A 27,719-nucleotide genomic window follows, 5' to 3' on the forward strand; every position below is an offset into this window, starting at 1 on the left:
TGGAGCCTGGATGGACTTTCTAAGAGCCATCTTATCTTTCTTGTTGAATTTTGTGTGCAGGTAATTGCTAGATCTTTTTCATTATTGATGGCTGGGGATGAATACCTTTTATTTATATCTGAATGTATAAATTAGAAAAAAAAATCAGTTAAAGCGCAGGTTGCAAAAGGTGTTATTTTTGTGAGAACATCAATTTTGCATCTGATGTCAAGAATGAAGGATTCAGTTATTCAAGTGTACTAAGATGAAAGCAGTATGAATTATGGTCTGTACATGGAAAGCAAAATATTTAATAGATTAGCAGATGGGCTATCGGAAGTGGGTGTTGTGTTTTAAGCTTTCGGGAGCTGTGGCAAGTCAAGTTGGAGACTTGCTGTCAGTGCAGGGGTTAGGCTGCTTCATCAGACAGAAACTATAGCTAAACTAGAGCTTTGCTCATCGGACGTGGTGAATCTACCATCCATATACGCTGCTCTCGAGCGATGAACGTTGTGTATTTGTGAGAGTTGTGTAATTTATAATAATCTATGCCTGCAGAATCAAGCTTAAAACTGTAAATGGCATCTTAATTTATGAGTGCATGTTGAGTGTTATATTTGCTAAATACATTTTTTTCCTTAAAATATCTATTTTTAATACATCACTTTTTGACTTCTTTTCTTGAATGCTCTTTACTGATCGCTTTTCCCACCACCGTGTTTGGTTTTGCAGCAAGAAGCCCAGCAATAAGTAGAGAACGCAGCACTAGTGCTTAACAGATTCCTGTTGTCGAGAACATGTTGAAAAACAAGAGATGTATGGCATCTAAGCTGCAAATCCGTTAGAAGTTTAGAAATTAATTAGTTATTTTGATTCCTAAAAGGAATTTAAAATGTTTCAAATGAGGTCCTGAAGTCTTTCAGCTGTTTGTAATGCTGCAAGCTTTCATCAATGGAACCACAATATGTGACTGTTTCTCCAAGAAAATAAGCAAGCTAGGTGGGCAAAAGGATTACAATAATGGAATTTTATAGAATGAATATTCCTAATTGCTACATAATTAGCAACCCTCAAATTAATAGTCATTTTTGATTTATAATTCTTCCGTCTATTTTGGGTTTGTTTCCAGGACTTTGTTGTAAATATGACGTTATGTTTTTAAATCTGTATTCTGAAAGGACTTAGTGACTGAATGTGATCAGATTAAACTTCATAATTGTGGTCAGTAGAGAGCATTTTAAGAATTCAACTCTGCCTATGTTGTTTATTTATTTTTTTATCTAAAATAAAAGTTGTTTACCTACTGGTGTAATAGTTGACTTCTTCAGTATACAAACCTGTTCCTGCATATATCAGACTGAGCTCTAGGTAAATCTTTCCCCAGGAGTCACTGTGCAGACGGGCTTGTGAAAAATCAATCCCCATTCTCTATTTCCTTTGGGAGAAGGCAAAAAAAAAAAAAAAAAAGGTGTTTTATGGAAGGTAAGGCAATACAGCATTTTCAGAAGTTGATAATTTATTTTTCATCCACTATTATGAAATGAATGCTGGTTTTGGCGTGTTTTTCAACCGTAATACTGAATGTCAAGAGATGCTCTTCCTCTTGAAGATCAGTGTCACACATCTTAAAAGGAGCTTGTCAAGTCACAGCTCCAACTCTGAGGCCCCACGTGTTTCTGTTAAAGACGAAAGATTTGTGTACAGCTTATGGTTACAAAACAGGATGAAATGCTCATGAAGGTACCTCCATACAGTTTAACTCTCAGAGATCTGAAAGTGTTCGTGGGTTCTCATCTGTGCCTCAGCTAATCCTAGTTAATTCGTTTTTTAGCTGTCGCGTTGAATGATCCTCCAAGGTCTTTCCGAGTTGCTTTGCAAACTGTTTTTAGACTCTTGGATGTTTTTCTTTTCCACTGTAAAAGTGAATGTTCTGATGCCGATGAGTCAAGAGCTAAGAGATTCAGTGCTTTATTTAGTTTCTTCATTTCATTTTCGTTCTTAAGAAGCTAACTAGTACGCACAGACAGGCTCTTCTTGCAAGTTCCCAACAGTAAGACAAGAGGGAACAGACTCGTGTTGAAACGTGTGGCATTCTGATTAGATGCAGTAAAAATCTTTTTTTAATCCAAAGGGTAAATCTCTGTGCATTGAGATACTGGAGCATCGAGGTGCTGGAGCGGGTCCAGAAGAAGAGAAGAAACTGGTGCAAGGGCAGAAAGGAGCAACAAGAATGAGAGGACCACGGCAATGAAGACCTGTTTAAAGTGAGTGTTGACAGACTTTCCGAAGTGTCTATTGTAAGAAATTTCAGTTGCCGCAGACTGCACTGCAGGAGAGTTTTGAATACTGTAACATGGAAGAGAAATGAAAATCCAGGGCTCGGCAGCCTTCGCGAGAGCTTTCAGTGCATCTCACTCGATTTGAAAGGGGTCACTTCAGCCTCCATGAACGAAACAAGTAAATTAAGCAATTATCACCAAAGTTGGTTCGTTTTTGGAGGGAAGGGGGAACTTTCTTTACATAAGGTAGCATTCGTTCTTGTAGCTAGAATAAATGCATCTGAGGACTGAAATGTTTTTGGGGCTCTGTTTTTCCCATCATGGAGCCTAGATGTAATCACTGGGATACAGAGATCACTTCTCTTGTTTAGGTTAAGCTTAAGAAGAGACAAAAGGGAAATACTTGTTGGTTGACCCCTGGCCCCCATCTGAAATAGAAGGAGAATAGTGATGAATCTCCAAAGTCAGCTAGTATAGTAGAGTGCTTGGTATTCTAAGGAAACCATTGTGTATTCCCTAAATAGTTCATTTTGTTTTCTAAAGTTATGAAAAACTCACTTTATTGAAATGCATGTTGTTGCATCGATTTTTCTAAAATACACCTTGTTATCTTTTCTTTGGTAATTGGTGACTGGTAATGACTTTGGCAATTTAACATGTTCTTGCAGACACTTTTCCTATTCCCCCAGATAACTGAAGTCAAGAGAGAGGGCCTGTCTGTCAATCTCTGATGCCTGTCAACCTGCTTGATTGACAGCTCCTGGTCCCACAATAGAGACCATTTCTGCAGCCCCCGTTCGGTTATTTTCTTCTTTCCTAATACTTATGGGGATGCTGTTTGCTTTATAATCTGTATTTAAAATCCAACTTGGAATGAGGCCAGTTCCTGAGAAATTATCACAAAATCTTGTTAGCTTTGTATCAAAAAAACTCTCCTGAGAGTTTCTTAGGCTGTGATTCCACCTTCAGAAATTGCCTTAGCTCAAAAGCTAAGCTGTATTCTTTATCCAGGATCCCCTTTAAAATCCAGCAAAGAGCCTGTGACGTCTGCCCAGTGTGTTTTGATTCAAGACTATAGGAAAAGTTGTTCGTGCTTTATTTTAGTTGGAAAATTCTTCCTTGTGGGATAATTGGCACAGTTTTCTGCATGTAATGAGTATAGGCAAGTTCCATGAGACAGAGAGCGGGGAATGGAAGGATATGGGCTTTGACAAGGAAAAACTTTATTTATGGAAAACGAGGAAAATTTGTAGCAAGAAGATGGTTCCATATTTCCCAGTGAAAATGAAAAGTAACCTGTAATTGCTTGTTCCTAAAATTACATCTTCCTCAGAATACCTTAATGAACGGATATTTTGAATGGTAGTTCAGAATTTTGTTGTTTGTGATGGATAAAGATAGATAGACTAAGGCTAGATCTCTGCTGTGGAAAGAAATCTTCACTTTTGTAAGCAATAGACTTCTGCCTGAAAGATAATTCTTCGGTTTTTTAAAATGAGAAATAATGTGAATGAAAAACTAGTTGCTTCAGCCGTGATGGAGTAAACAGAACTGATGTGTCAGTGGGTCAACTAAACCCAATTTTTTTACTATTGCTCATAGTTAAATTCTTGCTGGCTTAGAACTGTTTTTGTGACCAGTCTTTGAATTCTTTATCCTCCTCCGGTGTCCTTGCTGAGAAAAAGTGAAGAAAAATGCATCTGCTTTCTGCATAAAGCTGTACTGTTGATTTAAATAGTGGCATAATATTGGTACTGTTGTTTCCCGTTTTTCCATCAGCAGCTAATTTGCTTTCCTGATTATGCTGTGCTGCAGCAAGAGACTTTGTACAGCTTTCCACAGTGATGTGCAAAGTTGTTGCCCTGAGGTCCACATCTAGAAAGGTCACTATCAAAGGGTGAATGTGGTAGGTTAAAGAGAAAGAGATGGGCAGTAAGAAGCAGAAATGCAAAGCATCTAAATATAGGTTGTTGTCAAAAGAGTGCATAAACCTAGCAAATGTCCAGAGAAGCCGGGTGAAGGAAGAATGAAAACCAGCTGTTCTGCAAAGACTTTCATGCAAAAGGGTACGTGTCTGTTCTCTGAATGTGATCAGGAGTTATTAGACCTTCAGCGTCTCGGTTTGGGAGGTGACACTTCGTCAAACAAAGTCAACTTTAACAGTGCAGCGTTTCCGTGGTGAGAGCAGCGAGGTCCAAGCACATCGGGATGCATCTAGCTCCTCACTGATCTCCTGGGAATTTTTTATGTAAGTAAACAGAAGCCTGCCTCAAATTCCACAGATTGGCAGAGACGTGATTTCTGAAATAATATATAAATAGCTTTGTCAATTTACAGCCGTTTAAGCTAAAACAAACCAATGTTTTCTAGAATTAGGTTGGCTAAGCAAGTGTGGCAGTTTGTAGCCATCGAGCTTCAGATGAAGCAAGTCAATGTACAAGTAAATTGCCTGATATCTCCATTAGTTCTTTCCTTCCTGTCCTCACTGTCTGCCTAAATCTTCTGCAGCTTCCTTTTTACTTATTTTTTTTTTTTCCCTCTCCCTTCCTTTTACATTTATATGTGGAATATTTAATGTCCTGATTGTCACTATAGTCACTGTATAAAACACAATGCCAGAAACTCAGGTTTTTGCACACATTGAATATTTTGATAGACTCACCCAATTGTTGTACTTATTTGTCATTTCTAAGGACACTAATGAGTTGTATTCAGGGACTAATGAGAACTGTAATGGCTAATGGATGTTTACAGCATTGCTGGGTTGCACCGTGTGATAATGCGAGCACCAGTTTCAGTCCCTTCAAGCCTTTAATTGGCACCATCTGAGGAGTCTTTAATTACATTTCAGCAGACCATAAAAACCTCAGAGAAATCAATAAGGGGAAATTGGCAATCCTGCCCGGAGTGGCCAATTGTTCTCATAGATACCTTCTTTGAATGCCACAATCAAGATAATAAATTCCTTTAAAAGTCCTTTGAGAACTAACTTTAAAACAGACTCACTAAAAAAAAAATATTTTTTTTCCTGTTTCCTCTTTGTTTCTATTAATTGAAACCTCAGGTAAAATTTTCATATCTGTGGTTTTGTGAAAAGGATTTCTTGACGTTTGTGTTGATTGGAGATACCGACGAGACTCACCACTCTTTGGAGACCATTTCTTTATGAGCACGTGTACCTTTGAAGTACGATTTTGGGAGATTTATTTATAATCGGTTTGACTAAGCTATTAAGCAAGAAGGGTTTGTTAGTACTTTTCAGCAATTTTTCTAATGAAATAAATTATCACTAGAGTTTTACAAGCCATAAAGCATTTATTTACAGTCAAATTCAACCAACATGCTGAATTCAGTTTGTTTTCTTTACTTATGGCATATACACTAATAAGTATTAGAGAGATTATATTCACTTTAGTGGAAGTAGGTATTAAAATTAGGTTTAAGTAATGAGCAGTCCTTTTGTTCTTTGTGATCTATTTTAGTCAAAGTACTTTGGATAGCAATTAAGATATAAGAGAAAGAGTATTCCAAAGTTCTTTGTTGGGTTGGAAATCCCTCCTTAGTTCTAGATACATTAAAAAAAGAAAATGACTAAGCTCTTGTTAACAACTAACGCTATATATATATTTGTGTGTGTGTGTGTGTGTGTGTGTGTATATAACATCTGAAGTGTATTGAGTTATTAAAAAGGGAAATGTTTAAGTAACTAAAATAAATGTGGTGGCTTGTTATTGTGGCTTCTGTGGCAGAGCACAAGCCAGAGCTCAAGTCTACATTTGCTCTGTTTTATTTTTCTCATTTTAATTATTGTTCCTTTTGAAGAATACCTTTGGTTTAATTTAATATGTATATTTTTTTCTAGAGGAGGCTGTTCTATAAAGTAGTATGTAGTCACTAAATTCTAGGTTGTAAAAGGTAGAGAGTTATGCAGATTATGCTTAAATCCAGCAGTATACCACTTCCCATGGAACCGAATGGGATTTTTTCATCATGGCTTGATATTATTCTATTAGAGTTTCAGTAAATTAATTTCAAGTGTTTCTTGAATTATAATGTTCCGAATAATCTGTGCAGCAGATGAAATCCACTTGGATTTTGTTGTTACCTGGGCGTTTTCCTCTTGTTGACACTGAGAAGTGGTTTATGGTTAAAATCAAAATAATTTATTCCTTTTTTTTGAGGCCAGAACAAACATTTTCCCAGCAGAATAGTTGAGCTTATGCTCAGGTATCTACAGACAGGTTATTTTTGCCTGTAGCCTGTCATTACAGTGGCTAGTATGCTAGGAATTTGGGGAGGAGAATGTTAGAAGTGGACTATATGAAATGCTAAAATCACAACATGCTGCTTAGAGGGGAAAAGTGGGAGGTCGGCTTTGATGCAACCCTGTCGCTTGGAGGAGGGCAAGAAGGGTGAGATGGGTTGTTTCTCCATGCTGGTGTGGCGAGTCCATCCTGAGCGTACGTGAGGAGCTGAAAGGCCACCACGTGTTGAGGGAACCACCATGGGCTTTGTGGTCGACCCCGCTGCCCATGAGGGTCGAGCGGGCAGGCGGGATGCTCACAGGGAGACCCAAAAGAGAGGAGCAGATGGCAGGTCGGCTTCATGGCTGTACCACGAACACTGGACACTGGAACACGGGACACCCCAGGGCTAGTCCCGCGGGATTAGAAGATCATTTTTTGCTTCTTCAGGAGAGAATATGGACTCCCTGCCGCACTGACCCCCTGGCACACATGTGCTGTGGCCTATCGGGTGACGGGCACAGCCACTAAAATGAGACATGTTCTTCCTCATCTGCCTTGCTTTCCTTCTCTCATCATTATTTCACCCTGAGAGGTTTATTTTCCGTGATTCATTATTGCTCGTTGCAAACTGTTTCACAACATTGCTTGCCTTGCGTGACCTATTAAGTAGTCTCAGATGTGATATCTTCATGCTCCTAATTAATCACTGTTCTCAGAGAAAATGAGGTAAAAACAAAGATGCCCGGGTGTTTTCTTAGATATCTATATTCTGTCTTCTGTAATTGTATTGCCTGCTACCCTGCCCCGCGATTGGGGCTGCGTATGCCCTTAAACTCTCATTCAAAAGATAGTTGCGAACAGTGTTTCTTAGCTTGGATTCCTGCACAGTTTATATGTGCTTCTTGTTTCTTGTGTCTGTGCTTGGAAGTTCTTCCTTTATTATTATTTTTTTTGCTGGAAAAGCAGTCTTTTCTCCTGCTTGAATATGAGGGAACGGTTCTGGGCAGTTCCCCATCTGTCTCGCCTCTTAAAATGAGAAAAATGAACCCGCTTACCCTGCTCTGCTTCACGAGCCTTAGTGCTTTCCAGGGAGATGCTCTCACTGCACCGTCCTGCCGGCAGTGCTCTCAGCCTTTCTAATTTTTCCTAATTTTTCATTTTCTGCAATACTATGATGTACTTGCCCCTGTTAGCATCTTAACTGCTGATAGAAAGCCAGAGTTGGCCCGTCTGGCTTGTGTTGCATAACAAATGCAGCGAGCGAATCGCGGGTTTAACCATCGTTGGAAAGCTTCCCCAGCAGTGATACCTCAGGTATATACTTGTTTTCTTCTTCCAGTTGTTTTTGAGTGTGCAGATGTTTCCTACTTAGCTGTTATTTAAGTAAGCAGCTTCTCACTAACACGTTAATTAAAACCTGCTGTCCAGAATCTCTTGGTAAAATTTGCAGTGTAATCTGTAGCCTCTGGTGCATCATTGTATCTCTATTAAAATGAATTCTGTATAATGATGCTGAGATTTAATTAGTTTCTTTGCTGTTGTTGTAAAACATAGTGATAAATGAGCTAACAGGTCCATGGATCATTATTCTCCTAGAGATGAGCTTATTAGCCGATTATGAATCGTTAACAAAGTCTACATGGGATTTCTTATCTAATGCAGCACAGGTTTTGACATCCAATACTCCACATAAACCATCATCTTTGTACTTAGATTATATTCGTGTGCTTTATTTTGGGCATTCACACCATAGCAAGCTTTCCATCTGTGTGCATGTGCATAAACCTGAGTTTATTTTTAAATGAATAGATTTCAGAAGGGTTTTTTTCCTACTTCCCACTCCGTGGTAGCTGTTAAGTATCTGCATATGCTTGAAGCACATTGTAGTCTTGGTGTCCTGTTGCTCACCGTTTTTGTCAATCCAAAACGGTTGGAGAGACTTCAGGCTACTTTTTGCTGTGCCTTGAGACTAATTGGGAATGTCGTAATTGAAGAGCAAACAAGGAGAAGAGAGAGAATTTCGTTAGCTTTTGGTTTGTTAATTTGTAAAAGGACACACATGTAGTATAAAGCAGAATGTGCATGTCATGGTCACTGCAGAACCTGGACATCCTTTAAGGCCTCTGTTAGACAGTAACAAAGAATTCCCTTTATTCCCTGTATTTCTAGGCTCCTGCAGCACTGGGGCTGGACCTGCTAGTGCTACTGGCTGAAAAATTCCCCAAATTTCAGCACGTTCATTTCATTTAAGGAAGCTGGTCTGACATTTCTCAGTTGACATAATGGCCTATAACATGTTACTGCAGAACTTGAATAAAATGTCAAAGTATAGGGAAGTTTAGCGTCATGAATAGTCCAACGTGTTGGTGTCGGGGAAGGGGCCGCTGGAGAAGATGCTCTGTATGTGTGATCTGCGGATGCTGTCCCTGTAACTCTCCAGCTTCGTGCCTGCTGAAACTCAAGATAATTGTGGCAAGGATTTTACAGTGATGACTTACAGGTGTTGCTTATTTATTTGCACTACATAATTCATGTTGAAGTAGCAGAACAGAAAGGGAAGTTTCGTCCCTGTCTATTTGTGCAAGCACTTTAAAGCATTTCTCCTGCCAACTCCTTCCTTTCTTTCCCCAAGTGCATAGCTCTTCTCTGTGTACTGCACAATCGGAATATATATTTTTAGCCTGTTCACTGCTGTGATTATTCTTACTGATGCTACTAAGAACTGTTTGTAAAGATAGCTGGTGTGTAAGAAAATGTTGTGGATTCCTTGGACCTTCCAAGAATATTTAATAAGATCTGTGTCCCCTGGATGCTCTGAGGGTTTGCACGGTGCCTCACACAGCGGGTCCTTTGCTGGCTTGCTGTTGTTGGGGCTGCAGCAACATCAGGGGCCCATAGCTCCCTTGATAAAGACAGAGGGGGCAGAAATTAGGGTTTCAAGCAGCTCACTAATTGTAGACAGCCCTGCAGTCACTGTAACAACATAAATTAACCCATTATTCAAATAATGGGTTTTGAGTGGTTATGCAAAAATCGGCAGCTAAAACTGGATGTGATTTTCTTGTAATTCTAGCAGGATTCCTGTCTTATGAGCATATTATTTACACTGCCTTTTTATTTTTAATCCTTTGCTTGTCATGTCAGAGGTAAATATGACTTGGTTTGCCCCTCTGGAATCAACCAGGATACTATTTCTGTTTCTATAGTATTTTCTTTTACTAAGACAGCTTATTTCATGTTTTGAAAGAGAGTTCTAAACTAAGAGATGTTAATATATATGTAATATATTATTATATATATAATATATTTAACTATATAACTATAATAATATTATTTCCTCATAATAAGACTCTTCCTGTCTTTTTTTTTTTCTTTCCCTATTTAAAAGTAATTATGAAGTGTTAGGGTATGAAAAATTCTGCTGTCCTTCTCTTAAACTAGAGCAACTCAGTGCAATAAAAACAAGCAAGCGACTTAATTCCAGGCTTTTAAGTATTGAATTGTAATGAGATTTCCCCAGGAATCATTGCATCCTACATATGGGTTTAAATTAACTCTAATAGGTGTTTAATGGATATTTAATAAGAGAGTTATTGTATGTTAATTAAATGTCAACTAATTGCTGAGAGGTTTTTGCAGTTATTGAAGTTTACTAATTATCTGATAGATAAATCGATTTTCCATGGAAATAAGTCCCATCTATATAGGCAATGAATATGCTGGTAGATAATACATACTGTTGTTTTGAAATGAGAGATGTGTTGTGTTGAATAAGCTTCCTGCATCCGACCACTACAGGCAAGAAGAGAACTTTATACTTGTCTTATACTTGTTTTCCTACTGAAGGTAACTCGATTATTGGTGCTTCGTGTCCTAGTCATAGGACATAGTAGGAAGAGTTACCAGAGAGGTTATGGTAGTCATCTCTTGGGAAGTACAGATAGATCATGGAAGTTCATGTTCTTCTGGGATTTAAGGTGGACGTGTCCTGCAAGAGTTACCAGAGCCCATGGGCATCTCTGTTCCTTGGCTTTGGAACCGAGACCGCTGTGGTGTCGACTTGTCCTTCGTCTGCTCTGTGTTGGGACGGAGGCCTTTGGAGCAGTTGTTCTTTTATACACATTGTTGGCATCAAAATGTACTCAGTATGATACAAATACATCAGTACATTCTGTATTACTGATTACTAATCAGGACTCACAGTTTTAATGAGGAGAATAACTGCAATCATCTCTGATTTGTGCAAATTAAGTAGGGCCCTCAGGCTCCTGGTCAGTTGCCAGGGCAGGTGAGAAAAGTGTGGGTTACACCCATTAAAAAAAGGAAGGAAAAAAGGAGAAACAGCTATTTCTCCAGGAAAAGAATCCTACTACTAATAAAATTTTTATAGGCCTTTGAACTTCTGCACTGCTTATTTGGTGTTAAGTCATTAAATAGAATGCACCTGCATGCAGCTATTACACCTGGTTAATGAGTCAGGCTCACATTACCTGAGTAATGTGGGTAATGACCTCAGAATATAAGAGGACAGAGGACAGTGACTGTTATGGGTAGGAGTGGGTGAGTTTTCTGACAGTGTCAACCTGCAGGATGGTATGAAACACCTGGAAGAAGTGTAGTGTACTAGCACTTTCTGCTTCATTTCCAAAAGGGAATTGCTGTATTGTTGCTGTAACTTTTCAATTTGTATTTTTCTTTAGAATGACCGAAACTTTCCCAGGCTATCGTGAGGTTTCATGCTGGAATCTGATTGATTAGTTTGCTACCTTATTAATCACTCCAGAGAGGAGTTCTCTTCAAATCAGTGAATTGACAGAGCTCCCAGCATAGAGTACCTAGAGAGGAGACCTGGAACATTGTAGCTCAGAGAATTGTAGCTGCTCTTTGTGAATGATTTAACTGAATGGAGAGGCCAGAATCTTGAACTGTGCCTGCATTTCTATAGGGGAAGGACAATTCCTTCAGTTTAATATAGTTGCAAATGATATTATTGGCAAAGCTGTAGCATACGTAATATGGTACTTTGGATACCCAGGCTGCTTTCTAACTCCGTGTGGACAATTCATGTGGCGATAATGACTGTCTTGGAAAATATATTCGTAATGAACTCTTATATTCACATTCAGAGTTGGAGAGAAGTAAGAATCTTGCTAAGAAGTGCAATAAGTATGTGTGCTCATGGTGCTCATTCAGACTTGGCTTGCATTCCACTGCAGTCGTGCAAGAGTAGTAAGGTGGATTTTGAAGGGAAGCAATGAATACTATTTTGTAATTAATTCCATCATAGTAGGACTATAGCACAAAAAAGAAACAAAATTCATGTTCATAAATTATATCAAAGGAAGCTGTATATTTAAAGATTTTTGTTGGACTTATGGCAACAGCTAAAGTTCTTCCCCTGCCCATCCTTAAAAATGGATCTGTTGGCTATAATTTGCTTTAAATATGTAAGGTAGCAAAACCACTTCAAAACTAGCAACATAAGGGACAATGTAGGTTCTTAGAGTGATAAATTACTTCATTGCTCTAAATTTCTAGGGAGAAATCAAAAGTATATCCCTTTCATTTAAGAATATAATGCAGCAGACTCTTCCTGCAGTAGAACAGAACAATTCTAAAGAAGGGAACCAATCTTGGCCAATTCTCTGCCCTCTGGTGTCAAAGGGAAAGAGGCCTCTTTAATTTTGCCCAAACCTTTCTAGAACTCAGCTGTTCCCTTCCAGCAGACAAAAGCTACCAAATGCCCATTGACAAGCAAGCTGAGTTTAGCTGATCAATAGTGCGCCGCACGTGGGTGACGCGCTGCTTTCAATGCCTAATCAATAAACGCTTCCTGCTGACTTGCACAGCTCGCGTGTTCAGTAAATACAGCAGATCCTTCTGAAGAGAATTTGGTCAAAGACCTCCACAGACTGCCTTTGTTTTATCGCTTAACTAAAAAGAGATTTAAGCTCTGTTTAGACAGCGTTTTGGTCAATTTAACTGTTGTGTTACGCATTTAGTAACTAATAATTAGGCAAAACAGCTTTAATGAGTTAATATTCCTTTTTTTAATCTTCTAGATGGAAATGGTGTCTTCTAGAGCCTGAGAAATTTGCAGCATCCTTCTATTTGGAGCTGTTGGTACACATTTATACACTCATCTTTCTCTAGCATATGTTGCTTACCAATTTTCACAATTAATATATTTGAATTAGGTATTTACGTAAATGCTAGGATACCTGTGTAAAGCCCTAGAATATCTGGATAGTTTACTCTTGAAGATGGTGTTCAGTCCTATTAATGCAGGGCCACCGCCAGCTGTAGCGGCAGAGGGTCGTGGTGACAGGCAGCACCACGAAGCAGCCGCCGCTTGGGTGTCCATTGACACCCCAACTATGTTTTTCTCCTCGCCTTGTTGCTTGCCTAAATAAATATTTATTAGGAGTTCATTCTTCTGCAATTGCTCCTGTAGGACATCAGACAAATTAAAATTGATAAAGCAAAAAAAGAAAAAGATAATTTTTAAAAGAAATATGGTAAAATAAATGAAAACAGGGCAAACAGCATGAAAGAAATGTGATTATTATTCTTTATTCTCCGTGAAGGTTTGTGACGTGAATTACTTGACTCACATGCGCATTTTTCACCTTTAAAAATCTTTCAGAGATAACATTTGTCCCTTTTCAGTGCACAATATTGATGTTTCTATGCACGTTTTTGCGTTCTTGTGCTCACGGGTTCACTCAAACTCTGTTTCTCTTTTAGCAGCCTTTACGTGAAGTTCTATCCCGTGAAGAAATTACTCACATATTTGTAAAGTGTGATGCAGGAAAATTAGCTTAAGATGCAGGTGGATGGAGAGGTGGTTTAGCTGGTAAATACAGCGCATTTACCAGGGTAAACGGCCACCCGACGCACAGCTTCGCTCCCAGCGCTTCCCATCCCTTCCACTTTGCTCCAGTGTCAGCCCCATTATTCCCTAGGAGGCCTTCTGTGTCCCGCAAACAAAACAGCCAAATCCAGGCCCTTTGGCCCAAGCGGCAGGGTGAATTCGGAGGGCGCTGGCCGAGGGCGCCCGCGGCCGCTCTCAACGGGCACTTTGGTTCGCCTCCGTCCGGACTCGCTTTGCTTTTGACTGGGCCTTTGTTGCGTTCCTGTTGACCTCTCACCCCCCATACACAAACCCCGACTCCGGATTAGGCTTCCCAGGGGATCGAACTATGGGCGAAGTTGAACCACGAGCTGGAATGAGGGGAAATGGTTGAGGCTGCCATAGTAACGCGGCCTTGTGCTGCCTGCCTGGAACAAAGCCTGTTTTCTTGTCCTTTTCTTTCTGCCCCTGTGAGTGTTTAAGCCCCCCTGCCGTTGCTCTGTGGGTGTTTGTGGGTGTTTGTGGGTGTGAAAGTTGTAGCCCAAGCAAGGAAGAAAGGAGGGCTCTCCCTTTGCAAAAGCAGGGCATTCAACTAGGAAATGGGGGAGTCGGATGGAGGGGGACAGGGAGGAGGGGAGCAGGCCTTTTGGTCAATAATTTGAGTTTGGCATTTGTGAATTTTGCATTATTGTTGCAAACCCTGCATACTGATTTTGAATTCAGACATATTTTTCTCCTCCAACTAATTTTGTGTCAGCTTAGAAAAATATTAGCTGAATTAATGCAACTCAGTGGTGTTTTAATGCACTTTAGTCCTGTAGAGAGAGAAGGACATCTCTAGCTAACGAAATGTCGTGTTTATTTTTTTTTACTGTCTCTCAGTTTTAACTAGGAAAGAAGTGATACACCAGAAACCAAGAGCTTGGCTTTTACACCAGGCCAGATAACAGGAAGAGAATTGAAATGTGGACTTAGTCCAGAATAGGAGACTTATCTTCATTTAAACTGTTTTCATCTCATTTATTTCCGTATTTTGGATTACCCAATAGATTCTCCATTTTCATAATCATGAATTATGGCTACAGAAGATTGATAGTATGATCTTTTGATTTCTTTCAATTAAAGATCTGGAGGACATCAAAGGAAATGTTGGAGAGGAGTGTTGGCTTTGTCTGTTCTTAGCCTCTTAAGCATGAGCCTATTGACAGCTGGAGTAAACTCTGACTTTGTGCCTACAGGCTTAAGGTTGTATCAAACCGATAGGAGTCAGGAAATGTGAAATCAGATGCTTTATTCATTGTTCCTGGATCTGTCTTTTCGTAGTGGTACATCCTTGTCACAACCTGACTAGCTTTGCCTTAAATTAGTACAAATTAGAAGATTCTGTGATAGTTACAGCTTGCTTTTTCTTCTCTCTTGCACTGATATGGGTATGGTTAGCATTGCAGTTGCTTGCAAGGTTCCCAACAGTTCGTAACAGTGGAAATGGGGATATAACATGGTCTTGGCTGATAATCCTCAGCTTTGTGGCATCAGCAGGGAATCCAAGCAGGGCTGGGGCATTTCTAGTGAGTTTTATTTTGTTTTATTTTGTTTTGTTTTATTTTATTTTATTTTATTTTATTTTATTTTATTTTATTTTATTTTATTTTATTTTATTTTATTTTATTTTATTTTATTTTATTTTATTTTANATTTTATTTTATTTTATTTTATTTTATTTTATTTTATTTTATTTTATTTTATTTTATTTTATTTTATTTTATTTTATTTTATTTTATTTTATTTTTTTCTCCTTTTTTCCTTCTTGAGATATGTTGTTTGAGGGACTTAAAAAGTCCAAACAGATTCTTTTCAGTTTTTGAAAATAGATATAGATTTATGCTCAGACCTTGGGAGTGGAATTTCCCCATGTCAAAAGTAGAGAACAAACAAATAGCGTCATCTCCTGAGGGGAAATAAAGTTGGATTTTTTTTTTTGGTTGTTTGGTAAAGACAAATAAAAGTATAATCTGTAGCATACTATAGAATCATTATCCTTGAATATTTCTAGCACTTGCAGAAGTTATTACTAACATTCAGTCACAGATTACAAGGGGGAAAAGAGCACAGAATAAATATTTTCCCCAAAGTTGACTGTTTTGCACCAAGATCTACCTTGGGGAACCAAAGAGGGGTAGCGTTTTTGGGGACTCTCCAAAGGACTTAGTCCATTTTGTGTTTCTAGCTCGGCTTTCGTTCCGTCTCTTAAATAAATGGTGTCGCTTCCCATTCTTCAAGGTGCCTGATGAGATGGAGAATTGTATCCTTTATCATGATGCAGCAATAGAAACCCTTCTCTGGGGTTCTCAGAAGAACAGCTTCATATTATCCTCTCATTAGTGATGATACATCCCCTTCGAACAGTGCACTGTGCCATCGTACTATTTCAGCATTGAACATTAGGAAATAACTGCCTTCACAACATATGTCATTACTCATTAAGGGACTCTTCCTGGATTATGGCTGAGGTTTAATGACTTGTTAAATATCTTTAACACTTACAGTTTTGTTTTTAATTTAAGAAGCAGCATGATCAAAGTGTGCCCTGAGAGTTTCTCTCTGATTTTCTGAAATTTGCAGGTTGGCCTGTTCAGAGGAGGTGATCCTTAAATTGAATTGCAGCCCTCCAAGGCGTGTTTGGATGTCAAGCACTGCCATGATCTGACATGTTAATGCATTTGAGAAAACAATGTGGTTCAGAGGTAATTGCTGAAGCAATGAGTTCCTAGCAACATTTTACTTAAGAGATATGTGCTGCTTCTCTGCTGTGAAGATTGGAACAATGGAGATGAACGACTAAATGATAGAAATCTCTGCTTGACTTTTAACCATTGCTACATTCTTCTAATAGACTGAATAGCATAGAATCAAACATGATGTTGTTTTTCTCACTGGTTTAAGAGTTCTTTTATTAAGAAATATTTTAAAGCTCATAACACTAACCTCAAAAGAACTCCCCAAATTAAAACCCCATTGTCTTTTCCACTGAGGATTATCTGCACTTATATCCGATGTATTCAACAAGGGTAATACCTTAACAAGTATAACAAATAACAAGTTTAACTCAGCCTTTGTAACACATTTTCTCTAAAAAACTGTGGATTGTGCATTTGTGAACCCAGTTTATGTGGGTACATCATTGCAAGGATCTACTTAAGCTAATAGAATGATTCTCAAGTTACTGATTCTGTAGATATTATGTGATACTCTTTCAGTATCATATTAAGCTCTCGCCCTGAGTCTCTAGAAAACAAATACATTCCTCAGTCTTGATAATCGGCAACAGACTACAGACTAGAGGAGACCTCCAACTAGTGTCCTCTGGTTGTCTTGAAAAGGTTGAAGGCCAAAAACCTGCTCAAGACTTTGCAACCCCGAACTTTGGATATCCCCAAGGCCAAGTGGATGGTGTTTCTTTCCTCTCCTGGAGCCTTTAGTTTGCAGAAGACCGACAGGCTTGTCACCTTCAGTACACCTGCTGATGGTAGAGGAGCTGCTGGCTTGTAATCAAATCTGTGGAAGGACTCGAGAGATCTTGTGGTGTTCAGTGACTGAAAGATACCCCTGGCATCACTACTGCTGGACAGTATTGCGAGGTGAATTAGCTTTCCAGGCCAAAACTGGTAATACTGAAATATGCAATTTAGGTATCTTGTTTGCTTCTAGTTTCTGAAATGCCAATAATCACGCCCTTGGTTTATCAGTGTTTTCCTCTGTGCTAGATTTTTTTCTTTATCTTTAAATGGGTAGTTAAGGTTTCTATCTCATCACGTGAACCCAGTATATATACTTAAACAAAGCGCAAAATATCACAGTCCTCCTGGTAAAGTCTTACAAATCAGTCACTTAGGTTTGAAGTTTCCATAGATAGATATCTCTGGTGCAGAGCATCTCTGCCAGCCCAAGAGTTTTCTTTACTTACATTTGCATCCACCTATTCCAAATTCAGTTCTAGGGCCCCAGTGGCATCTGTTGGTTTCTAAGAGAAACTAAAAGATACTGGTTGGCGTGGTGCTATTTCTCTTCATTAGCTTTGTGTCAGGCTTTCTGTCCTCTCACCAGCTCTCTGCACAGCATATTCTAAAAGCATTTTTTTTTTTTTTTTCTAATTCTGTGTGATTTACACCCATACAGGGTGATACAGGCAGAGCTTAAAAATGTTTAAAATAAAAACTGTACCATGCTGTGCCAGGAGGAGAGAACTGCCCAGGTGATGGTCTGCATCTCAGAGTGGAGTGACAGTGTTACTGTGTTCTTTGTTCTACTTGTAAATACTCCGAATTCTATAAATTACATCATCTCATATACAGGCTTACAATATAATAAGGGGTTGCTAGTAAGAGAATATAAAAACAGATCAGCTCAAAGGTCCGTGTATCTCAGAATCCTGTAGTTTATGGTGGATGCTGTGGGAGTGCAGATACTTCCTTGAGTGTAGGTGTACTGGCAAAATTCCCCTTATTCTCTAAATGCCCTGAGCCCATTGTAAAAACTGCACTAATTATTAGCAATGTAGGAAATGAAAAGGCATGTATTTTTTCTGTGAGAATTGCAAGTATCTGAAGACTTTTTAGCATCTTTAGGGTGAACACTTGAGAAAGGGTTAAAAGGCAGCCAAAACAATTAATTTCAAGATCTTCAAAGCAAATCAGGTTTTTTAATTATATCAGATTAAGGTTATTAAAAGTTAAGTTCTGAACTGAGAGCATTTTCCAGTGAAAGGTGCTGCAACATCATTATTTCTCCCCAAAACACACTTACTGTACATTTCTCAAAGCCATCAGCTTTGATTGAAAGCTAATGAAAAAGCTGTCCTGCGTCAGTTTATTCCTTGTATCCATTAAGAATAATTACGGCTGAACAATTTTTGATGCCTGTAACCTTCGCGAGTGTTGCTAATGGCATTATAAATTGCTCCTTGTCCAATGACTGCAGTCTGAAGCTTAATTCAAAAGCGCTCTGTCAACAGTGCTGATTTGTGTGGTTAATGAGTGCGTTTAAAACAACAGCCTTGGCTCATGCATCCTAATGTCGATAAGAGGATGTGGTTCAATAAAGAGGCTTGTCTGTAATAATTAGCAGCGACAAATGCTCTGGATTAGACCGATCGCGGCATTAATGACTCTGCTTTCTGCCTGTTAGGGGAAAAAGTTTCCAGCTCCAACTTTTCTGGGCTTAGATCTAACTTTTAAGGAGTGGACTTGTATAAACCAATGCAGCTAAATAAACATAAGCCTTAAATACTTCGTCATTAGAGTCCCTGAGCTGTCCGGGGTGCTCTAAAGACTTGTGTGACCAATTTAATTTTTGGGATATATTTTCAGGTCAACTTTTGGGGCAAATCTGCTTTGCGCAGGGTCTAGCATAAGGGTTATGTTCTGTTGGTCTTAGACGTGTTAGGTTTTTGTGCTAGTTTAGACGTGCTAGCTTAGATGTCTGTCTTTTCCTTGTGCTGCCTCTTCTGTGGAATTTTTATTTTCTGCTGGATACATAAAATAGTTTTTGAATGAGCCAGAAAATTGTTGTCAGCAGAGGCAGAAGTCAGACCTGTTACGAGCCCTCCGAGGAGGGCAGTCATCACTTGGAGACTTTTTTTGAACAAAGAAGTTCAATTTGGACACAAATTTCAGAAAAACGAAACGCTGGAGACTTAAAAATTCAGAGACTTTACTAGCAATCAGTGTGAGCAAAATGAGACAAATCAGTTATCTGCAGTAGCAGTACCTGAAATCTTGCTTACAAAGAGCTCTTACAGGAAGGAATTTACATGCTGATAAGTGTAAATCCAGAACTGACGTGAAAAATCAGCACATTTGAATAATCAACAGACCTGATTGAAAGGTAGAAGCCGTGAAAATACTTTCGCAGGACTGTGAGTTCAGGTTGCTTCCTCCTGCTGTTTGGGTTGCATAACAAACTCCAGAAGATCTATTTTTAAGAAAGGCAAATTAAGGCTCCCTTAGTTGTAAATATCTTGCCTTGCTGGATTTTTAAGTGTTTTGCTTTCAGAACCAACCACTTCTTTTGCTCCCTTCATTTCTAAAAGATGTTTGGTCTCAACTGTGGTAGTTTTCTCCAAAAGTTAAAAATCCTTAATAAGCTGTAATTCCCTCTGAATTCCCTTAAAATTAATTTATTAAAAGCAACCTTCACACTTTAAATTGGTTTGAGAATTTGCTGTGATTTTCGTGATGCTAACATCAAGAAAGTGAAGTGATTACTAAAGAGTTTGTTGGTTGCTCTTTTAATTTTGCATGAAACCTGGTCAGACTGTGGTGATGAACAGGCAAACTCCTCTGCTTCTTTTTGCAGGACTCTCCCAGGAGAACTGGAAGGGGCCAAGAGTTGCAGAGAGATGCATTTGAATTTGCACGAAGACTCAACCAGCGAAGGTTTATATTCTCGTTGGTGGGCGCCTAGTGTCTTTGTAGCGATTTTATAAAAAGAGCCACTGTCTTTTTAGAGATGTGACTGAAACCGCTGCAGGTAAAACCTGGGATATTGTCTTTCGGAATCTTGTGCTTGGAGAAGGGGCAGCGACGTGGGAATGAGCGGAGCGGGGCTGTGATGCTGAGTGCTTTGTACAGGCTGCGTGCGGCTCCCGGCGCCACGCCGGGGTGAGGGTCAGCGACGGCAGCGCGAGAGCAGGGCACATCGTGCAAAACGCTGTGGCTGCTGCTTGATGGAGCTGGCACCCAGCACATAATGGCTTGGGCGCTTGTTCATCCCCTCTCCCTTCTCTTCCCCCCCAAAAAAACCAGTTAAATAACAGGAGGCTTGCAGAGGATAGTGGTTTATGTCTATAAAATCACGCTGCCGTGATGAACTGAGCATTGCAGAGAACAAGCCGATCATTTTGTGCTGCCTTCCCCCAGTTAGCGCTTCGGAGAGACGTGCTGCGCCCAGCGCCCTACAAATTGCTGGAATGGGCAGCTAAACGGTGGAGTCAGAGGTTAAATGAACATGGCTGGTTATGAGGACACAGCCCGAATCTATTTGCATTTTAATATTCTTTCTGAGAGACGAAAACCCATTTTGAGGACAGCTTGTTTGGAAATCCCATTAATAGGTTATTTATGGGCCTCAGGACTGCCTGACCCCTGGCCTTGTTTTGTTAAACATGAACTAGACATGAATCAGATGGGCGGCCTGGCTGCTGCTATTGTTTTCCATAGCATTAAATGTCATTGAATTCAATTATTCCGAATCTGACACTTTCTAAGTTATTACCCTCATAATGTGCAATTTTCCTTTTTTCTTTTGTCAACCTTATTATTTCTATCTACTTTAAAAAGCAGAGGCACTCTAAAAAGGCAATTTCCTCTCTTATCAGAGAATGAAGAGCTTATCTACGCATCTCTTTATTAAATCAGAATTTGGAAGATTCAGTTCGAACAAATAAGATGATTCCAGTTACTATCATGGTACATTTTAGAGAATACGGATGTAAAATTTCTGTTAGAGTAACAAATTTGGCTACGGAAAGGTCAGATACTTGGAGTTCTGAAATAGCTTAACTCTCTTGGTTGGAGTACAGAATGATAAATGATAAATTCATAGGAATTTGGCTAAAAGGGCAGTGTTTTTATCAGTTAGAATGTAAGCAAAACTCCATATCCCCAAATAACTCAGGTATTATAGAATCATCTTGCTTTTTATGCCTTCTCACACCATTTTTTCATTGATTGAAAAGAGATGATACATTAAAGATTGTGCTAAAAATTAGTGAGAAAACAGTGATGCTTCTAATGTGTTACTCATAGCAGCATTATATCTGCTAAAGACCACGGTAAGTCCTTATAGTGAATATTCCGGCCTTGTTGAGTGCATGCGTATGCAAACATGCACTCTTATTTCAAGTGTTTTACTACTGAACAGAAGATCTATTTATTCTTAAGTTGGTAACGCTTGTAAAAAAGGGAGCTGAGGTTCTGTTTCAAAGTTTACAAAGAGGAAAAAGTTGTTTCAAAGAGATCAGGGTTCAAATGTGTGTTAGACATTCACTTTATACAGCGAGCTGGGTGGGATAAAAGGCGTAGGCAACAGCTAGCTCTGTAGATAGACCTGGTCAGTATTCTGTTTGTTTCTGCAAGTTTCTTACTGCAGTTTTTGTCACAGGCACAAGCACCCGTGCGAGATCATCTCCATGCATAGGATCCCAGGACCTCAGAAAAAACAGCCTTTTTCAATCATAGTTTTTCTTTTCTTACAGTGAGCATTGTCTGCTTATTCTGAATAAAACAGCAGATAAAAGAATACCTGATAACCTGCGAGGAGACTGGTTTTCAGCTGTGTGTGCCACTGTTCTGCAAGCCCACATTTTCAAAGTGACTATTTCTGCAGGCATCTTTGTAAGTATTTTTATTTAAATGTAAATATAAATGCCTCCTTTTTTTTCCTTCTCAAAATATGTATGTATTTCTTTTTGTAAAAATAGATTTTAAGTATGAATTGGATATCAATGGAGTTCTGCAGCGTTAATTCATTACTAGAAACGGCTTTTCTTTTTCTGAAGGAAAGCGAACAATGCATTTTTAGAGCAGATTTGTAAGTGTCATGATTTTTCTACTATCTTATACTGCATCCTCTCCTTTTAAATGTTAAATTACCTCATTGTATCTCTGAACACTGGATATATTGGACCTGAAATTAAGCTTACTGTATAGCTGACAAAATGACCACAATTTGCTGTGTGAAATGCGCTGATTGCATGTGTAATTCAAAGCAATCCTAATCCCCATGTAAACCAGTACCGACTGCTTAGGGGTAGAGTTTATGTATGCTGATTGGGCTTCAGTTTAGCTCCCAGGGAATACACCTGTGAGTGGCAAAAAATGCAGTACAGATTTCCAAACTCATCCCTGCTAAGGAGAAGGGAGAAAGGAAGAAGAGAGAAGCAGCCTTTCCACTGCCCCCAAACAATGAAGGTTACAAGAAAGGCCAGATCTCAGTTTTTCATGTGTTTATTCCAAATACTTTTGAAAGGTGAGATTGCCTTGGTGTTACCTCCGAAGGGAATATATTCACGTGCCAAAAGCTGTATTGCAGAGAGGACTCCAGGTTATAAATCTGCATCTGTCTGATTTCTTATTGTAGTGTGTTCTTTCAGCAACAGAAACAAGTCTTATCACCAATACCCTTTGAAAGTAGCCCCCTCGTAATCTTTTCTTTTTTTTTTTTTCCTTAAATACTGTTCATCTTTGTTAGAAATAGTTGCTCCTAAGATGTTTTACATGTCGAGTTAGCTGACTGTTAAGGAAAGTTGCTCTCATCTGGTGTTTAATCTTGACACAGGATTCTTATATTTTTCCAGTGATATTGTGAATTTAAAGTTTTCTCCAGCCATGAAACATGCTACATCAAAGGGCCTTTTCAAATACCATTGTTCTTGGGGATTGCAGTGAACAGAATAATTTCAACAATGGAGAAGCATAACAGATAGGAAACATTTACATGTTTGCATTGTTTGCAACTAAGTGCATGATCTCTTTCCCTTTACTCCTTTGCAGCCTATCTTATCATCTCAGTTGGGTTCCTGAAAGGTAGCTTGGTCAATACTCTAGAGATGAAATCATGGCCAAGGAAGTTCATCCATCATTTTAATATTCCTCATGACGAAGCAATCAAAGGTAAAGTCATCCTTTATTGCACTATCTAATCTTCTGGAGACTTCATAGGTGTTTCTTTCTCAAAACAGGTATAGTAGAGACCGGGTATGCCCTCCTCCTTGAAGAATGCACAGAACAATCATACCCAAATCATAATATTTTTATTTAATTTGATGCCTGATTACTGGTTAGCTGGGTGTCCTTCAGGATCGTGTTTCCAGGTGGCCAAGATATCCTTCTAAAATCTGATCTGAGAAGTCAGATGAGGCAAACTGCAGTGAGCTCTCCGTGTACACCTGGCAGCTGTATCCTTCAAAATCCTGCTGCAGAATTGCCTGCGGCAAACGCCTAGGAACATTTAAGCATTACTTTCAATCAACTGGGCTCTTCTTAGAGCCAGATTTTACTTCAGTCTACTTAGTTTTCTCATTAGCTATTAAATTTGATTCATTTACCTCTTTATATATTTCAACCTGGTACTTTTATTTACAACATCTATACTCACTTTGGAATATATATTAAAAAAAGAAAGATATTGGCTATCTTATATAAAAACTGTAATACAATGTAGGAAATTTATCCCAAAGCAAGTTTTTTCATGGCTTGTCAGAAATTTTGCATTTTGTTCCTCCTTCTGAAAGTTTACACAAGATGATTTTCAATTTCCTCAGCTTCAGTTTTATGGTGGAAGCTTCTGATTAAATATATGTGCTTAATAACAGTAAATAATCTCTGACATTTTATTTTTACTCCAGAGTAAAAATGTTCATCATGCTGGTAAAAATAAGCAATCACATTTTATTTAAAAGCAAAAAATAAATAAATAAAAAATCATATCACCCTGCAGGAACTTGAGAATCCATTTTCATTATAACAAGCATTGATTTTTGCGTTAAAATCTTATTATTTGAGATAATGACTGTTGAGTTTCTTAGTTATGTTTTGGGTTCCTAAATCATTAAAACTATAGCATTTAAAGAGCAAGTGGGAATGCAAAAGACCCCAAACTCTATTAAAAACACTCTCATTCTGTGTCTTTAGTTTAATTAATGTTTAAGGCAGATGCCTAGTATCAAAAAAGTATATGGAGCCTTTTTGGGTGGCATCAGTATTTCTGCCTACGGAAACCGCACTGAGCCTGAATATATTGATTTTTCGGGTTAACATTAGAACGAATACGTGGACTTCCAGGGACTTCATTCATCAGGGCATGACTCCCATTTCCTACCACTGGAATTCCAGTGCCCTGAATCAGGGAATCGCCCGTCGGCTCCCTCCCTGACTACGGAGTTGCAGGGAGTCCTGTTTGCTTGGCTTTTTGGAGGGCTGCTTTGAAACGCTCCGAGTTCCTAAACGGGCCTGCGAGGAAATAAGTCTCCCGTAGTGTTTTCCCCTTCCCCCAGCTCCGTGGCTCCGAGCTGGGCTGCGTGGGCATTAATGTATGCTGGCTAATGCTGGCGGCGAGCTCGCTGCCTCCCCACCAACAGCACAGTGAATTATTGACGGGGGGCTGTTCCCTGGGGCATGCTTTTCCAAGGTTATACTCTCTGATATTCGATATTTATTCTGCATAAGGCAGGGCTAAGAACCTCCTTGGCACATTAGGTCTGACACAATCAAGTTTTGAGGAATTTCAGCAACATTAGGAGATTTGTAAAACGTATTCTTTTAGCAGCAGAGGCTCAGCTTTAAACAAAGCGTAATCCCTACTGCATCTCATTTGGAACCTAATGCGAGGAGGAGAAGCAGGGCCATAATGCTGCCTGCATCGTTCTCCTTTTGTGTTCAGTTGTAAGGACTATTCATCTAATATTCAAAATCCTTTTGTTCATTAAATGGAGCAGAATGAGGGGAAAACAAAAAATGTAAGAAAAGAATGAAATAGATTTCAATGGAAGTAAGTGGCATAAAAAAGAGTATATATGATATAGATATATCATATATGACTAGATATACGATAAATGATCTGGTAGTAATTTAAAAAATTGATGTTTTCCAGTTATTGAACATTTAAAAAAATTTTTTTTGATGCTAACATCATTCCCAATTCCTTTGGATCAAATATTGGTTATTTTTATGTTTCTGCCCTCATCGGTTGTGTCACCCGGTGTCTCCTTGCCACTCGCTTTGTTAGTCTCAGCCTCTAGGGTTTGTATCCTGGACAGTGGACCTTTCATACTGTTAAGATTATTCTTTTTAGACAATAAAAAAAAAAAAACCTTCTCTGACAAGTTTACTTAAAGGGACACTATCACACTAAATAATTATATAAATCTACCCACAAATAATATTTTTCCTTACAAAACTTTGGAAAGACACAAGCTTTTATGGTGGCATTAGTTAACACCCTCATCTGCTTGCTATGCAGTAATTGGGGAAGTCATGTCATTTTTCACACTTCATGCTGTTCTTTACATGCCGCTTTTGAAAAGCTAGGAAAACAGGTCAGTTATTTTACCTTTTGTTCCAGTCCACGTTCAGGATCTGCGTATTCTGTGCAGCCCCAGTGGGACACTGGGATGCAAATTTTGAAGGGAGCATTCAAGCTTAAAACAGACAATTCTGTTTAAGTTACTTGCTTATAAGCCATAAAAGTGTATGTACTAATAATGCATTTTGTGAGAATTTGAAGAGCATAAACAAAATCAAACTTGTAGTCTCCTTCGGCGGAAGTGCTACTAAAATGTGATTTCCTCAAATCTATCCAGTCCTCCTTTCCTGTTTATTTTATAAAACTTCATAAATTTATAGAATTGTCCTTGGTTATATTTAGCTAATTCAAATGAGGTGGTAAAACTATTCTGATAATCATCATGTCTGCTGTTGGTAATGCAGGTGGTTTATCAGTATTCCCGGTTATTTATGAAATCCTTACACAGAGAGAAAGGCTGAGATCTCATGATACAGATAGGGAAATCGCATAGTAACATATTTGTCATGTGAAAATGCTAGCTAATGAATCTCACTTTTAGAAAAAATACTGCTTAGTTTATTAGCTTTTTAAACTGTTTTAAACTGAGCTAAGTAGCGTGCAGAATAGTAGTATTTAACAAAACAATTGGAAACAACTTGCTATGAAGCCTTCATGTAGTTCTGCGGAAGCTTTTTGAGCATCCTTGTCTGCTCAGATAAGCTTAGCACTTCTCCTAGCTAATACTTTCCTCACCTGCTATATAATACAGTGTATATATATAGTGCTTGTGTGTGTGTATATATATGTGTATATAATATAAACTATATATATTATCAGAAAGGCTGTCCTCCTCTGCTTTAGGGATATGGGATAGCTTTCAATTGTGCTTAAAATCAAGTATAAATTTCCATTTCCAGTTTGCTGTCACGATCTTTGACCTTTTTTCTCTTCTTCTGCCAGTCAGAATTGCGTGGCAGTTTCTTGAAGTTTTGGGTTTGACTTTCTTTGTCATGGCACCCTTATCAATTTGTAACCTTTGTTCTGGGATCTGCACTTGTAATCATCATTAATCATCATTATTTCTTAGGTATTTCCCTACACAGTCGAGTCTTGCTCTGTTTTGCAAGTGGAAACTTTTCTGGCTTGCACTCTGGAGCAGTGTATAAGGCTCCCATATCCGTGACTACCATCTTCCCATGCAATTCCTTTCTGTCCTGCTTGGCTGTTTTCTTGACTGTTTACTTATTTTACTCCCAAGAAAATATATTAAAATAGGATTTTTTTTCCCCAAGAAATACTGAAACTCCTCTGTGCAGTGTGGTAATATAAAACCATATGAAACAGCAAAAGCCTCGCGGCACCAGCAGACACCTGGCAAAACTAGCCCAAGGAGTCAAGTGACTGTTACTGAAAACAGTCATGTTTCTTGCAAGTAAGTAGGAAATTAATAAATCACTTCTCAAGCCCTCAGTCATCAGCAGCTGATGATATTTTTCTGAGCCTGGGGAGAAGCAGCTCTTCACTTGAAGAGAAAATGTGAGACAGGAATAGGGATAGTTTTTCTTACTTTGCTGTTGACTTAAAACATATCAACAGAGAAATTGCCATAGAGAAGCCCTTCTGTAAAGAACAGTGCTGGATTTTATTCAGTCTGCTTTCTGTCTTTGCTTTCAGCAGGTATAAATGCCCTGGCTTTGGTTTTGCATTTCTGTTGTATCTGGGAATCACAGATTGCAGCCGTGGGGTTCACCTATTGACCAGATGGGGAGCATTTTAATGTTGGAAGCCCCAAGTCTGTCATGGACAGTATTTAAACTTTCTAGTATCAGCGACCTCATTGAAAGACCTTGTTTTTTATCTGAGGACAGCAGTCATGACAGGTACCTTCAGCCACTACTACGGTGAATCTCAGTCGTTGATGGGGCTGTTGAAAAAGAGAGGTTTTACATGCATAATTTTTCATGATGCTTCTCCTGTGCTAAGGAATACGCAGTTTATGTCTGTAAACATATTTGCTATTTCTTAATTAACTGTTCCTTGCAGTGGAATAAGAGAACTGGATCAGAGTATATTTTAAAAGTTGTGTGATTTGAGAATAGTTGCAGATTAAATTGATGTGGTAACAAAGACGTCTAACAAAAATGAGACCATTTCGTCAAATATCTATTTGATGCTATTCCCACCCATCTGAGCTCATTTATGCAGGAGAGAGTATAAATCTTGAGGGTGACAGGAGGAATAGGATATAAGAACTATTAAAGCTCACAGGACAGAGGTGCAAAGATAAATGTGTATAAA

The sequence above is a fragment of the Nothoprocta perdicaria genome, unplaced genomic scaffold, assembly GCF_003342845.1.
Source record: "Nothoprocta perdicaria isolate Ctin4 unplaced genomic scaffold, notPer1 scaffold_33, whole genome shotgun sequence".
Classification (NCBI taxonomy): domain Eukaryota; kingdom Metazoa; phylum Chordata; class Aves; order Tinamiformes; family Tinamidae; genus Nothoprocta; species Nothoprocta perdicaria.